We start from the raw sequence: 13302 nt of genomic DNA on the forward strand, positions 1-13302 counted from the left end.
GCTGGCATGGCATGATGAACAGTGGGCAGAATGGAGTCCCTTCTTGTAAACATCAAGGGAGTACATTAAAACCCAACCGCTCCTAAATGAGAGGAATTTGATGACCACAATGTCAATCCTCATCTCTGAAACTTTGCAAAACCTAATGCTCTCCTTTTGGTAGTCAACCAGGCTTCGCGTGGAAACATTTCCTGGAAGGCTGAAGGTAACATTCAATACACTGGTTTACAGTAACAGTGCCCACAGCCTGGTCTCCAAGTGCTATTCTTCAAATGCTACATGGATGCACCATGAAATTCAGCAAATGATCACTGAGTCGATAAATTAAAATGGTTTTTTTACTAAGAGACTAGAAACACAAAACAGTAAGCTGGAGAAAAGACAGGAAGTACTCTGTGCTTCACAATGACAGATGTAGCAGAGGTCATGATATACGTATGAGATTCTTGGCCAAGATGAATCTGAAGAAGGCCCGAAAGACTAAAACGTCAACTCTAACCCAACGGATGCTGCCAAAGGAATCCTCAAAGAGCCTAGAAGTTTAAATTACTTGTCAACTTACACGCGTGGAGCATGTTGGATATAAATCTAGACTTCAGATACGGTTCTGGCTCTTAAGAAGTGCTCAACAAAACTGAGAGACATCACACACAGAGGTAGACACTCAGAGAACAATGAAAAGGGGACAGGATGGATATTGAGAATGTCCTTTTCCAACTGTACTAAAGGACACCAGCTGCCTGAGAGCTCTCAAATCCAGCAAGCAGCTCCTTGGACTATGTCTGATTGTGATTTTCATGGTGGAGTTTCGGTTGTTTTATTGCCCAAATTGTAAGGTTCCAATTTCTCAGTAGAATCTTGAACGGCTTGCTGCCATTCTTACACGAAGAGGGATTTTGCAAATTCAGTCAGTTTTGGAGTTGGAAAACAAATTCATCGAATCTGCCATTTTTTATTGGAATAAACTGACTTCAGAGAGGTGACGTGTTTATCAGTGATAAAGAGCTCGGGAGTTGCAGACGGTGAGTTAACCTGTAGCTCCTTACTGAGCCAATGGCCATGGGCAAGTCTCTTAACCTCACAAAGTTTTAGTTTCCTCAACTGTAAAATGGAGATGATAATACCAACCTTTTCAGGATTATTGAGGAGGGTTCTATAAAATAAAAGTGCTCAGCAGAATGCTTTACGCATGATAAAGCGGTCAACAAATAGTGGTTATTATGTATTGCTCTCTTGTCACAGTGACTGGCATTAGTAAGCATTCACTAATTAAGTCATAGTGGTTTTTATACATTATTATTCTTACTGCCCAAGGTGGCTATTCATTCAGGTACCATAGGTGGAACCCAGATGGCCTAAATCCCTGTCTCTTTTTCTAAGGGACTTGCATTTAAATAATCAGCAAAAGATTCCCTTCCATAAGCATTAGTTAAGAATTTCACTGCAGCAAAGAGCCACCATTGCTGTTGAATGGTAGTCTGTTTGTACCATTGTTATGCATAAAACCAAGAAGTAAGCATCTTTCTGGCACTGAGGAACAAACTCATTGGAAGATTCCAGGGCACAAATGGGGAAATACTGTCGCGTCTTGAGCAAAACCAACATCTTTTTGACATAAATGTCGGTCTTTGGTGGAGTAACCCATTAGCAACTAGATATACACCTACGGAAGTTGTAAGCTTCTACGGAGAATATTGCAAGAATTTTTGTTTGTTCGTTGTTTTCAATTTTGTTGTGTTTGGCTTTTTTTTTTTTTTTTTTTTTGCCAGGGGTGGGGGGAGCACGTTTCCCCAACTGATTTGCATAGGAATCACCTGGGAATTGCGTTACAATGCTAAGCCCCAGTCAGCAGGTCCGAGGTACAGCCTGATCATCTGCATTTCTAACGAGATCCCACCTGATGCCCAGGCAGCAGCTCTCCGAAGACCTCGCTTTGAGTAGCACACCAGCGTCTGGACAAACTTGGTTAAATTCATGAGTAATCCTAACAAGGCAGGTGTTCAGGAGACAGAGCCCACCGAGGAACGGGCAAGAAGACATCTGTGGCACAGGCTGATGAGAAGTTTGATTTTTATCCTCGCTACAATAAGAGCCTGGCCAGGGGAACGTGGAACTCAGCACTGTCAGTGCCTCTCAAGCCACATGTCACATGATGGCCACATATGACAAGGCTTCTTGCCTTTCCTGAGAAGCTGTGGTTTGAGTTATCCTCTAATGTCAAGAAATGGGCATCGCTGTGGTCTCCCCATTGACAGGAATCCCTCTGGACTAAAGACGGCTGGGGGCACTACAAAGACGATTACGTCGTCATTTGCGTTATATTTTTCACAATTTCCAAGGACTTAACATCTGTCGGAAACTCTTCGATCTGTGTTTTGCAATTCTGATGCATCTGAGATTATTTCGAAATGAAAAGTTAAAAAAAATTCGAAATGCAAAAAAGGCTGAAATTCTGGGGTTTTTGACTTTTCCCGGTGGCTTGGAAATTTAGAGACTTTATTTCCCCCTTCGAGAATATTTTCTTGACATTTTCACTAAAAGGTTGCTTCTTGGTTTTCATTCTAGTTAGTACTACCTAAACATTCTCTTCTGAGTTCCTGAGACAGCAGCAGCCCTTGACCAGGTAGAATATCAAATGTATTCTTTTTCTTTGAGAAACAAAATTGATCAGAAATGTCTTTCCCCAAGGCGCCTGGGTGGCTCAGTCGGTGAAGCATCCAACTTTAGCTCAGGGCTCCTGAGTTCGAGCCCCGCATCAGGCTCTGTGCTGACCGCTCAGAGCCTGGAGCCTGCTTCGGATTCTGTGTCTCCCTCTCTCTCTGTCCCCTGCCCTGCTCATGCTCTGTTTCTCTCTGTCTCAAAAATATATAAACATAAAAGAAAAGAAAAGAAAAGAAAAGAAAAGAAAAGAAAAGAAAGGAAAAGAAAAGAAAAGAAATGTCTTTCTATCCCTGTGTTAGACACCAATTCTTGCCATCTGAAGTCCGAAAACACTCAGACTGGGTCACATCGCTTAACACTTATATTGTCTTTTACTTTCAACCCCTTTTCAGGTAAGATCTTGTCTCCTGAAATAACTCATGTTGACTTTATGAACAAAACTTCCATTATTGTTCCTTCTGCATCTGTCACATCACCCAACACAAGGCTGGACACAGCATAGAAATTCGATCAATATTTGTCATGAGAGAGACTGGAGGAGAGATTTGCTGATCTGATCAACTGGACCTTGTAGCTTTCCTTCAGAGTCAGTATTACTCTCTAACAACAAATAGTTGAGCGGCAGATCCCCCTTTGGAAAAGAAGCCTAATCCACAGAATTCTCCCATGTAAAACCAAAACATCAGTCTGAGCAGAAAAATCCAGCCTGAACTCATGTAAGTATCTCAGAGCTACTAAGGTTCCTGCGAGATACAGTGCCAGCCCCAAGGTCTGGACTCACATCCCCTTGGTTCTAATCAGGTCCCTCTTCTACACTTGTCATATTACCAAGCCTCAGTACCTTCATCTGTTAAATGGGAATAACAAAAGTGCCCACCTCAAATACTTCCCTGTAGATTAAATGAAGTGGTCTGTGCAAAGCACTCAGCAAGGGTCCTGGAGCATACCAAGTGCTCAATAAATATTAGGAATTATTATCCTTCCTCTGGTGAATTGGAGGAAACCAGGTATGATACCCAGAGTATCACCAAGATGAAAAAGTTGACTTCCCTGGGGCGCCTGGGTGGTTCAGCCAGTTAAGCGGCTGACTCTCGGGTTTCGCCTCAGATCACGATCTTACCGGTCCTGAGTTTGAGCCCCAAATCAGGCTCTGTGCTGACAGCATGGAGCCTGCTTGGGATTCTCTCTCTCTCTCTCTCTCTCTCTCTCTCTCTCTCCTTCTCTCTCTGCCCCTCCCCCACTTGTGCTCTCTCTTCTCTCTCTCTCTCTCTCAAAATAAAGAAAGAAACTTTAATAAATAAATAAATAAATGGTTGAGTTCCCTAAAGCTACATTTTCGGTAGAGCAGGGGCAAAGGAGATGAAAGGCATAAAACAAGTTATTTTCCTAAGTTTCCCCAGGATTGAAAACTCACCCAGCTTGCCTCACGGGCCACTAAATTGCTGCATACCACATTTAGTTTGCTCTAATACTAAATGCTTTTACATTTCCATATCGAAAGGAAGAAATGGGAGAAGGGGGGAAGGGGGACCGATATACCAGCTTCTGGGGTGTAACCCTTCCTTCTGCCACTTGATGCTTAGATGGGAATTTTAAATGGGTAATCAGAAAAGGAGAGTTGCTCTGGAAAGCAGATCTCTTCCTCAATAAATAAAATCAGGAAGGACAGCCGAATTCGAATTGTCGGGGAGAAATTCGGTTCTACCTTGAGGCTCCGTGTGTAATCAAAGAGAGGACTGTCAGTGCCAATTATTTGTGTCCCTAACATGTATTTGTCAGTCTCCCTCCCCACCCTCCCCTAGGGACCTGCACCCACACACCCAATTTGTTAGACTGCCCCTCAACATGATTGGCACTTTTCTTTACGCTGTTCACTTCTAGTCGCCCATCTTTGTGGAGTAGGTGGGGCACAAATCATTATTCACATTTTAGGGATGAAGAAAACAAGGCACAGTCAGGTTAAATACCTTGTTCCCAGGTACCAAGCCCATCTCTACTAGGACCCAAATGCATATCCGCTTTCTTGACTCCAAATCCAGCGCTGGTTCCAGTTATGAGCTACTCAGCCTTTGAACTTCATTATAATCTGAGGCAGGCAACTGGCCTGCGTCCATGCTCTCACCCAGTTCGCCAAGGTCACAGATCGCCAGATGTTGAAGGATTACACCTTTTACCCACCTTCTTCCAGGCTCTACTCTTGGACCTTCTAGCACCTCTACCAACTAGCACCTTGGTGCCAGAAGCCTGAAAGGCAGAGATACCCTCTCTGTAATCAGACTTTCATCAGACCCTCTGCTTCCCTCATCCTCAGTCCTCAGCAGCGGAACCAGGACGGAAGAGGCTGCGTGGCTGCCTCGGCTGTTTGTTTTCTCACTACCGAGTTGGCAAGTATGGAAGTTGTTGATTTACAATTAGAAGCAGCATGCTTCTTCAAATATTAATATTAATAACTACAATGCTGAACACATGAAAAGGGCTTTTCATCTTCAAAGCACTTTGCAGACATTAACTCATTAGCTCTCCCTTCCCTCCATTCAGGAACAACAGGTAAGTAAGAATCTCAACAGCAACAGCGGCCACGCAGCAACCCTCCACGCGTGCATAGCCCTCGCCTGCAGGAGCAAAAGTTTTCCTCTTTTAGGATAAAAAAAAGAGACGATGCAATCCAGAACCACAACTGATGAAAGAGTCAAAATGCCAGTCATGTTACAAATCAGATGGAACTGCCAGAATTATCATTTTAGAATCTGTATTTCCTGCTGTGTGGCAAATAGGTCTGTCTCCTCAGTCGCACGGCAATGGTATGGAGTGACCGAGAAAAAATGGTGAGAAAAAAAATCTTCCCCAAAAGACAATGAGGAGAACCTACAAGCGAATGCCTAGTTTTTTCAACAGTTCATTCACGTAAAATGTGACTTTAAAAGGGGTAACAGGGATGTTTCAACAGCCGAAGCCACGAAGTGGCATTGCAGGATAAAATCCCCAAATGGAGGGGAATGGCCATCCACACCCCTGACCACAGCCATAGCCCATAGCAGTGCCCCTGAAGTTCAGCTCTGCGGTGGAGAAAAGAAATGCCCCCCCCCGACTTTGAGACTCTCCCTGCCTCAGCCACAGCCCCCCAAAACAGGTAGAATATGGAAGAACATGGAGTCACAGAACAGGGAAAAACACTAAAAAACAAAAACAACAAACAAACAAACAAACAAACAAACAAAAACCTGGCTAGTTTGGCTTGAAAGATTCGTGTAGCAATTCCCTCTCCACAGAAATTCATTAAGCTGCTAGGCTAAAAAAAAAAAAAAAAAAAAGTAAAGCAACAGGCTTGCTAAGAGTGAAAGGGGGGGGAAAAGGAATTTCTATGTTTAACTACAGCTTTATTTCTTTGGAACCGCTCCAATATGCAAAGAAAATTCAGAGTTTCTGACAAGTAATCTGCAAGTATCTAAAACGTGTATGATTTTGCTTTTATAAAGCAGGGGAAAGAGTGAAACGAACTGATTTCAGACTATTTTAAGAAGGTTAGGAAGTATTTTTGAAAAATTATGAATGGAAACTATAGAAACATGTGAACAGAGGAAAAGAAAACCCACTTGTATCCTGAAAGTCCCCCATCAATTTACTGTTTAATTCCACAGACTGAAACAAACAAAAAAAAAAAAAAAAAAAAAAGGAAAAGGAAAATAGCAAAGTTTTAGGCAGAAACTCACACTTCACTTACTACTTGGCCGGAGAGACTGGGTGAGGAAAAGGTCCTGAGTAAGCTTCCCTCAATGTCTGTGGTCTCTTTCCAACTACCTGCAGGAATCCTCCGCTCGGTGGCTATAGAGGATGCAAAGACCATAATGTTTCTAATAGAGCTGCCTCCTTAAATTGGGGGGTGTGGTCAAGGCTGGGGAGGCTGGAAAAAAGGCTGTGTTCTGCTAGCCCCTGACACCGCGGAGGCAGCCGCTGGGACAGGCTCTTCGGTCTAGGTGGAAGAGCAAATATTGTTACTGGCTGAAGCGACACCAGATCACACCTTATTTTCTATCCTTCAAATTATCCTTCAATTAAATATAACTCAGCCACGAAGAGTACTGGGGAGGGAGGTGAGCCAGCTAGCTCAGTGGGATAACTTGTCTGGTCCTCCGCGGATGCATTAGGTTTACTTTCTACTGAATATGTGAATATTCATGGATTCACATTTCTTGACTTTCTCAATGGAGCCCCATTTAACCCAGGCAAGGGGTCTGGAGAGGCCGGGCTTGCTGTAGAATCAGGCCCGGAAAGACAGTCAGAAAGTAGGATATCTACCAAACAGTTACCTGCTTTGGCTTTTTATTTATCTCTGTTAACCTGATGTGAAATGTGATATTTCCTAAGAAGAAGAAAATAATTATATGGAAGGCAGCTGACCAAGTAGAGCATCGGGAGTTCTTAAAAGTAAAGTTAAAATACCCTATTCATATAAGCCTGGTCTTGGGTGATTTCTAAAATAGATTGGTTTTGGGGCACCTGAGTGACTCCATCAGTTAAGCCACCGACTCTTGATTTTGACTCAGGTCCTGATCTCCCTGTTTGTGAGTTTGAGCCCCGCATTGGGCTCTGCACTGACAGTACAGAGCTTGCTTGGGATTCTCTCTCTCTCTCTCCCTCTCTCTCTGTTCCTCCCCGACTTGTGTTCTCGCTCTGTCTCTCTCAAAATAAATAAATAAACTTGAAAAAAAATTTAAAAATATATTAGTTTTAGTGGCCCTGATTTGTAGTTCTCGTGCAGCAATTAAAGGACAGAAATGTTCATATATTTCTCACTTAGAGAAAATGTGAGCAATGTGAAAATCATGCATTTGTTATAGGTGAAAATATACAGCATCTTATATTTACATATTCAGAACCATAGTAAGAATGTTACATTCACGTAATATCACGTAATAAACCATGATAAGAATTACATTCACGTAATATCGTTTCTATGAATAGGGTTATTTTGTTAGAGAATTTTTTTTTAAGTCAGTATTTGGCTGCTTTTTTTTAAATACTTTTTTTGAGGGATAGAAAAAGAGAGAGAGTGAGTATGAGCAGGGGAGGGGCAGAGGGAAAGGGAGAGAAGGACTCCTAAACAGGATCCACACCCATTGCCCAGCAAGGAGCCCTTCTCAGGGCTTGATCTCACAACCTTGAGATCATGAACCAAGCCGAAATCAAGAGTTGGAAACTTAGCTGACTGAGTCGGTTTAACTCAACACTTTTATCCTAAAGGATTCCATTTTCTTTGAGGAATAGATGGGAGATAAGATTTGTCATGGTTCGTTCCTTTCCCTTTCTACTGAAGACGCAAATGCTCAACTTGGTAAGTCTATGAACATCTATTGAATGTCACTCAGAGCAACATCCTCATTTTCCTTTGCTGTATAAGGCTAGCAATGCAGTTTAGATGGCATTGTAATTAGAGCAAGATTTTACTGCTCATCTTTGGCCCTTGCACCTTAACATGGCTTAGAAAAACGAAAGAGATAGTGCTACGGATGCAGTTTTGTTTAGTAAAGGTCTGTGCCAGGCACTGTGCTAGACACGAGAGAAATAACAAGGTCACGCTGCCGTGGGCAGACAGACATAAGTCAACAGTTGTAATACAGAACAATACATGCTATTTAAAAATCTCATTGTCGATTTAGCCAATTGCAGCTAACTATGGTTGTATTCACTATGTTGCAAGAGACGTGGGAAAAAAATGCAGAGAAGACTTGGATTCTTGTCCTCCAAGGGTGTACAAGGTGATTGTTAAGAACTCTGGAGTTTGGGGCACCTGGGTGACTCAGTCGGGTGAGCGTCCAACTTTGGCTCAGGTCATGATCTCATGGTTCATGGGTTCAAGCCCCGCGTCGGGCTGTGTGCTGATGGCTCGGAGCCTGGAGCCCGCTTCGGATTCTGTGTCTCCTTCTCTCTCTGCCCCTTTGCCGCTCATGCTCTGTCCCTGTGTCTCAAAAATAAATGTTAAAAAAAAATTAGAAAAAAAAAAGAGGCTCTGGAGTTTGACATTGTGTCCATAAGAGTTCATACAGACAGCAACCTTTTGGGAGCTTAGCTCTAATCTCTACCACTACTTGTCATGGTGACAAAGAGCATAAGAGCATAAGCTAGAAATCTGAATGATGAAAAATAAGCCACCACTGGTTTAAATTGCCTGGAGAATGCCCAAGAAAGCAGGAAGCTTTGTTTAAAATAATATCTTCAAAAATATAGTATTAGATCAGTATCTACATGCAATAAATAAATGAATAAAGCTGGATCCTTACCTTACACCATATACAAAAACTAACTCAAAGTGGACCAAAGACCTAAACAGAAGAGCTAAACTATAAAATTCTTAAAAGAAATCATAGGGGAAACTTCGGCATAGGGGAAAATTCGGCAACGATTTCGTGGATGGGACACCAAAAGCTCAGGCAACAAAAGAAAAATAGGTAAGCCAGAATTCACCAAAATTAAAAACTTTTATGCATCAAAGGACACAATTAAGAAAGTGAAAAGGCAACCTACAAAATGGAAGAAATTATTTGCAAATCCATAATAAGGAATTCATATTCAGAATATGTAAGAACTCCAAACAAAACAAATAACTCCATTACAAAATGGATAGTCCCATTAAAAATGGGTAAAGGACTTGAGTAGACATTTCGGTCAAAGATACACAAGTGACCTGTAAGGACATGAAGAGATGGTCAACATCACTCATCATCAGGGAAATGTAAATCAAAATCACAATGAGATACCATTTCACACCTATGAAGATGGCTATTATCCACCCACCCCCCAAAAAAGACCAGTGCCAGAAAATAACAAGTGATGGTGAGGATGTGGAGAAATTGAACCCTTCTTCAATCCTGGTGAGAATGTAAAACTGGTGTAGCCACTATGGAAAACAATATGGTGGTTCCTCATAAAATTAAACATAGAATCATCATAGGATTCAGAATTCCACTCCTAGGTATATGCCCCAAAGAATCAAAAGCAGGGACTCAAACAGATACTTGTACACCAATGGTCATCGTAGCATTATTCACAACAGCCAAAGTGTAGAAACAACTGAAATGCCCATCAAGAGATTTTGAATGGATAAACAAAATGTGGCACATACAAACAATGGAATATTATTCCGTCTTAGAAAAATTAAATTCTAACACATACTACCACATGAATGAACCTTAAGGATAGTAGGCTAAACAAAATAAGCCAGAACCAAAAAGACAAATATTGTATGATTCTACTCAAATGAGGTACCTAAAATAATCAAATTCATAGAGACAAAAAGTAGAATGAGGTGACCAGGGTCAGAGGGAAGTGGCAAATGGGGAGTTAGTGTTTAATGGGGATAAGGTTGCAGTATAGGATGATGAAGAGTTCTCTACGTGCATGGTGGTGATAATTACTTAATGCCACAGAACCGTACATTTAACGTGGTTAAAATGGAGGAGCACTTGGCCGGTTCAGTCGCTAGAGCATGCGACTCTGGATCTTGGGGTTGTAAGTTTGAGCCCCGCGCTAAGTCTACATAGAGATTACTGAAAAATAAAATCTCTATAAATCACAGCGGTTAAAATGGTAAATTTTATGTTAGGTATATTTTACCAAACTTAAAAAAAAATACACTGTCCTGAAGGAAAAAATGTATAGCACTAGCGGAAAGTAGACCATCCACAGAAGGAATGCCTTCTGACCCACATGGATGGTAAGGGGCGAAAGGATCCCCCAAAAGAAGCAGGTATGCACTCACAGAGAGCCGCGTGGGACCTCCTTCTACTACACAGAGCCTTTCAGTTGAGTCATCTGTCAAAGAGGGGATGATATACCACCACGGTTTCACAAAGTTGTTGAGATTACTATATAATTGGTTGATTGGATATAAACAGTTAACTGAAAAAGGCAAAGCTCGTTGTTCTTCTCCATGGTCTATGATATCAAATTCGATGGAGAAGGACCTCAGGTAAGATACTACATATTTCAAGATCCTCAAAAAAAAAAAAAAAAGAAAGAAAACCTGGTTACCCAGAAGACAGGTATACCTCTGGGTTCCCATGTGAAAGACTCGTTTGCTTTTCTGAAGATCTCCATAGCCCCACCTGAAGAATGGTAGTTTCAGCATAGTTTAGACACAATTGGAACAGAGCCTGAATGAATTTCTAGAATAATTACCACCAAGCTATTGCTGCTCTTACTGTGGAGAAATATTTCTCCTTCTTCCAGCCTAACAAACTACATTGCAAGTTAGTATTTCCCAAGAGGAAAAATGGAGAAGACACATTCCCAGAATCCTAGCCTTGCAAGGGTGCTCAACCCTTCCACCACCAACCTCCCTTCCTCCCACCCAACCTCCAAGAACGCAGGAATCCCGTTTAGGGTAATCCATATTCTAAACCACCCTTCACACACAAGACTCGTTGGACCTCCACAGTGGCGTTGAATTTAATGGCAAACCAAACACAATCGTCCTTTATCGCACTGCAAGTGCTATCTCCTTTTTCCTTCCATCTCACTTAAAAACAGACAACAACTGCTGATGCTTCGGAAGACTCGGCGTAGGCAGGAAAGCGGCATCTAAACCAATTATCAAGACCGAGTGGAGGTAAAACCCAGATCCCGTGGTCACCAAATATCGAGGAGGCCCCAAAAGACGAGATGAAAGGGAAGCAAGGAACAGAGAACCTTTGTCTATTCGCCCTCCAGCTCTGGAACTTCTTACCCTGTACTTTGTGATGCATCTATCTCCTTTCCATGATCAAAAGCTGAGAGCCTGTGTCTCGGGCCGCAGATGAATCAGCAGTGGCACACGTATGTGTGCGTGCACATCTGGCACCCAGATGCTCGTCCTCCTCTGTGCCAGGGAGCCTCTGGAGAAGCTAGAGTTCTTGGCATGGTGCTCCCAGGACCCCACGGTTGCCGGAACCAGCTTTCTGTTGCTTCCTCCCTGTCTACAATGTGAAATGGCCTTGGGAGAGCGCCCTGGAGGGGCACCCTGCAAAGAAGCGTTGATTGAGCTGGTCCCCCCGGGCTCTCTTGAGTTCACTGACCATCCTCGGAATTCCGTAAAGTTCAAAAAGTTCCAACAGAGCAAAGCCCACGGTTGTGGGGTGTATGATGGCCCACTGAAACCCGTCTCTAACCACCTCCTTTTTGACCCTCTTCCTTTTTTTCTGTACTTGTGTCCCTGAGTTCCCTGTCCCCTCCTCCCCTGAAATCTCTTGACTTTTTCTGTCAATCTATGCCTACACGGTTTTAAACCTCTATTTTTTATTACTGAATTAATATGTGGTGGTAGTATATTCAAACAATACCGCAGAGTATGGATAAAAACTAAAAGCACTACCCCTGCTCCCTTTTACCCAATGTCACACCAAAAGGTTTGATATGCAGCCCCCCGACCTGTTCCTACACCTTTCTCGTGGGATTACGTTATACGCACCGTTCTGCGATTTGCGGTACGTTTACTGGTGTCGTCTTTCCATGTCTCTCCAGCTAAACTACCTCACTGACTTCAGCAAGCAAGCCTAATTCTGTCACAGGGCACATGAATATGGGCCTCGTGAGTGTAACAGGCTATGGCGTGACAGGTCAAAATATAACACGGACAGCATGGCACCACTTGAAATCTGAAAGCACAAATCGCCCAAGTCCTCTCTGGTGGTATGGGGCATTTTTGTGTGTTTGTTTTATTCTTATTATATGTGCTTTCTGCTTTGCTCCATTTTGTTTACTCCATTTTGTGCAGGAGAATTTTCTTTTCTTTCTTTCTTCCTTTTTTTTTTAAGTTTATTTGTTTACTATGAGAGGGTGTGCAGGAGGGACAGAGACAGAGAGAGAGAGAGAGAGAGAGAGAGAGAGAGAGAGAGAGAGGGAGAGAGAGAGAATCCCAAGCAGGCTCTGCATTTTCAGGGCTCGAATTCATGAACCGTGATATCATGACCTGAGCTGAAATGAAGAGTCAGACACTTAACCCACTGAGCCACCCCGGCGCCCCAGCAAAATTTTATTTTCAAGTGTGTGATCAAGATTACCGTAGAGCACAGTGTTCAGCACAGTGTTATAGACTCAAGGTTAAACTGCCCCAGCTCGAACCCCAGCCCCGCTTCTTGCTGTGTTACCTTGGGTATTGCAAGTTTCCTTACCTTTAGTTTCCTTGTATGTCAAATGAAGATAAAGATACACACAACTCAGGGATTATTGTGAGACTCAAAGAGGCATTGAGGGCTGAGTATTTCATTCATTGAGTTTGCACTTGATGAACATGAACCATTGTTACCAATGGCAGGGCAGGGCTAGACCCAAGGCTTCCCATTTTCTGACCACCACGCTCCATGAATCTTGAGAATGCGGGGGCGACTCCTCCCTCCTGGCTGCAGTGCTGGTCTGCTGACCAGGACAGAAAAGGCCGATACAACATTCAATGATGTAATTGGGACATGCTTGCTGATAGAGGGGGACCTGCTGAGTTTAGAGATGGACAGCCACAGGTGTGGCTTGGGGGTGGCTCCCACCAATTGTTATTGCCTGTGTGAATTTTCCCTGTTGAAACAGTCTACTGATTACAGATTGGGCCCAGTCTTGGGGTCAGGCCCTCCTCCCAAGATGACAACAGGGCTGACCCTTTGAATTTCCCCCAAG

This window comes from Panthera tigris, chromosome D1 (assembly GCF_018350195.1).
Source record: "Panthera tigris isolate Pti1 chromosome D1, P.tigris_Pti1_mat1.1, whole genome shotgun sequence".
Classification (NCBI taxonomy): domain Eukaryota; kingdom Metazoa; phylum Chordata; class Mammalia; order Carnivora; family Felidae; genus Panthera; species Panthera tigris.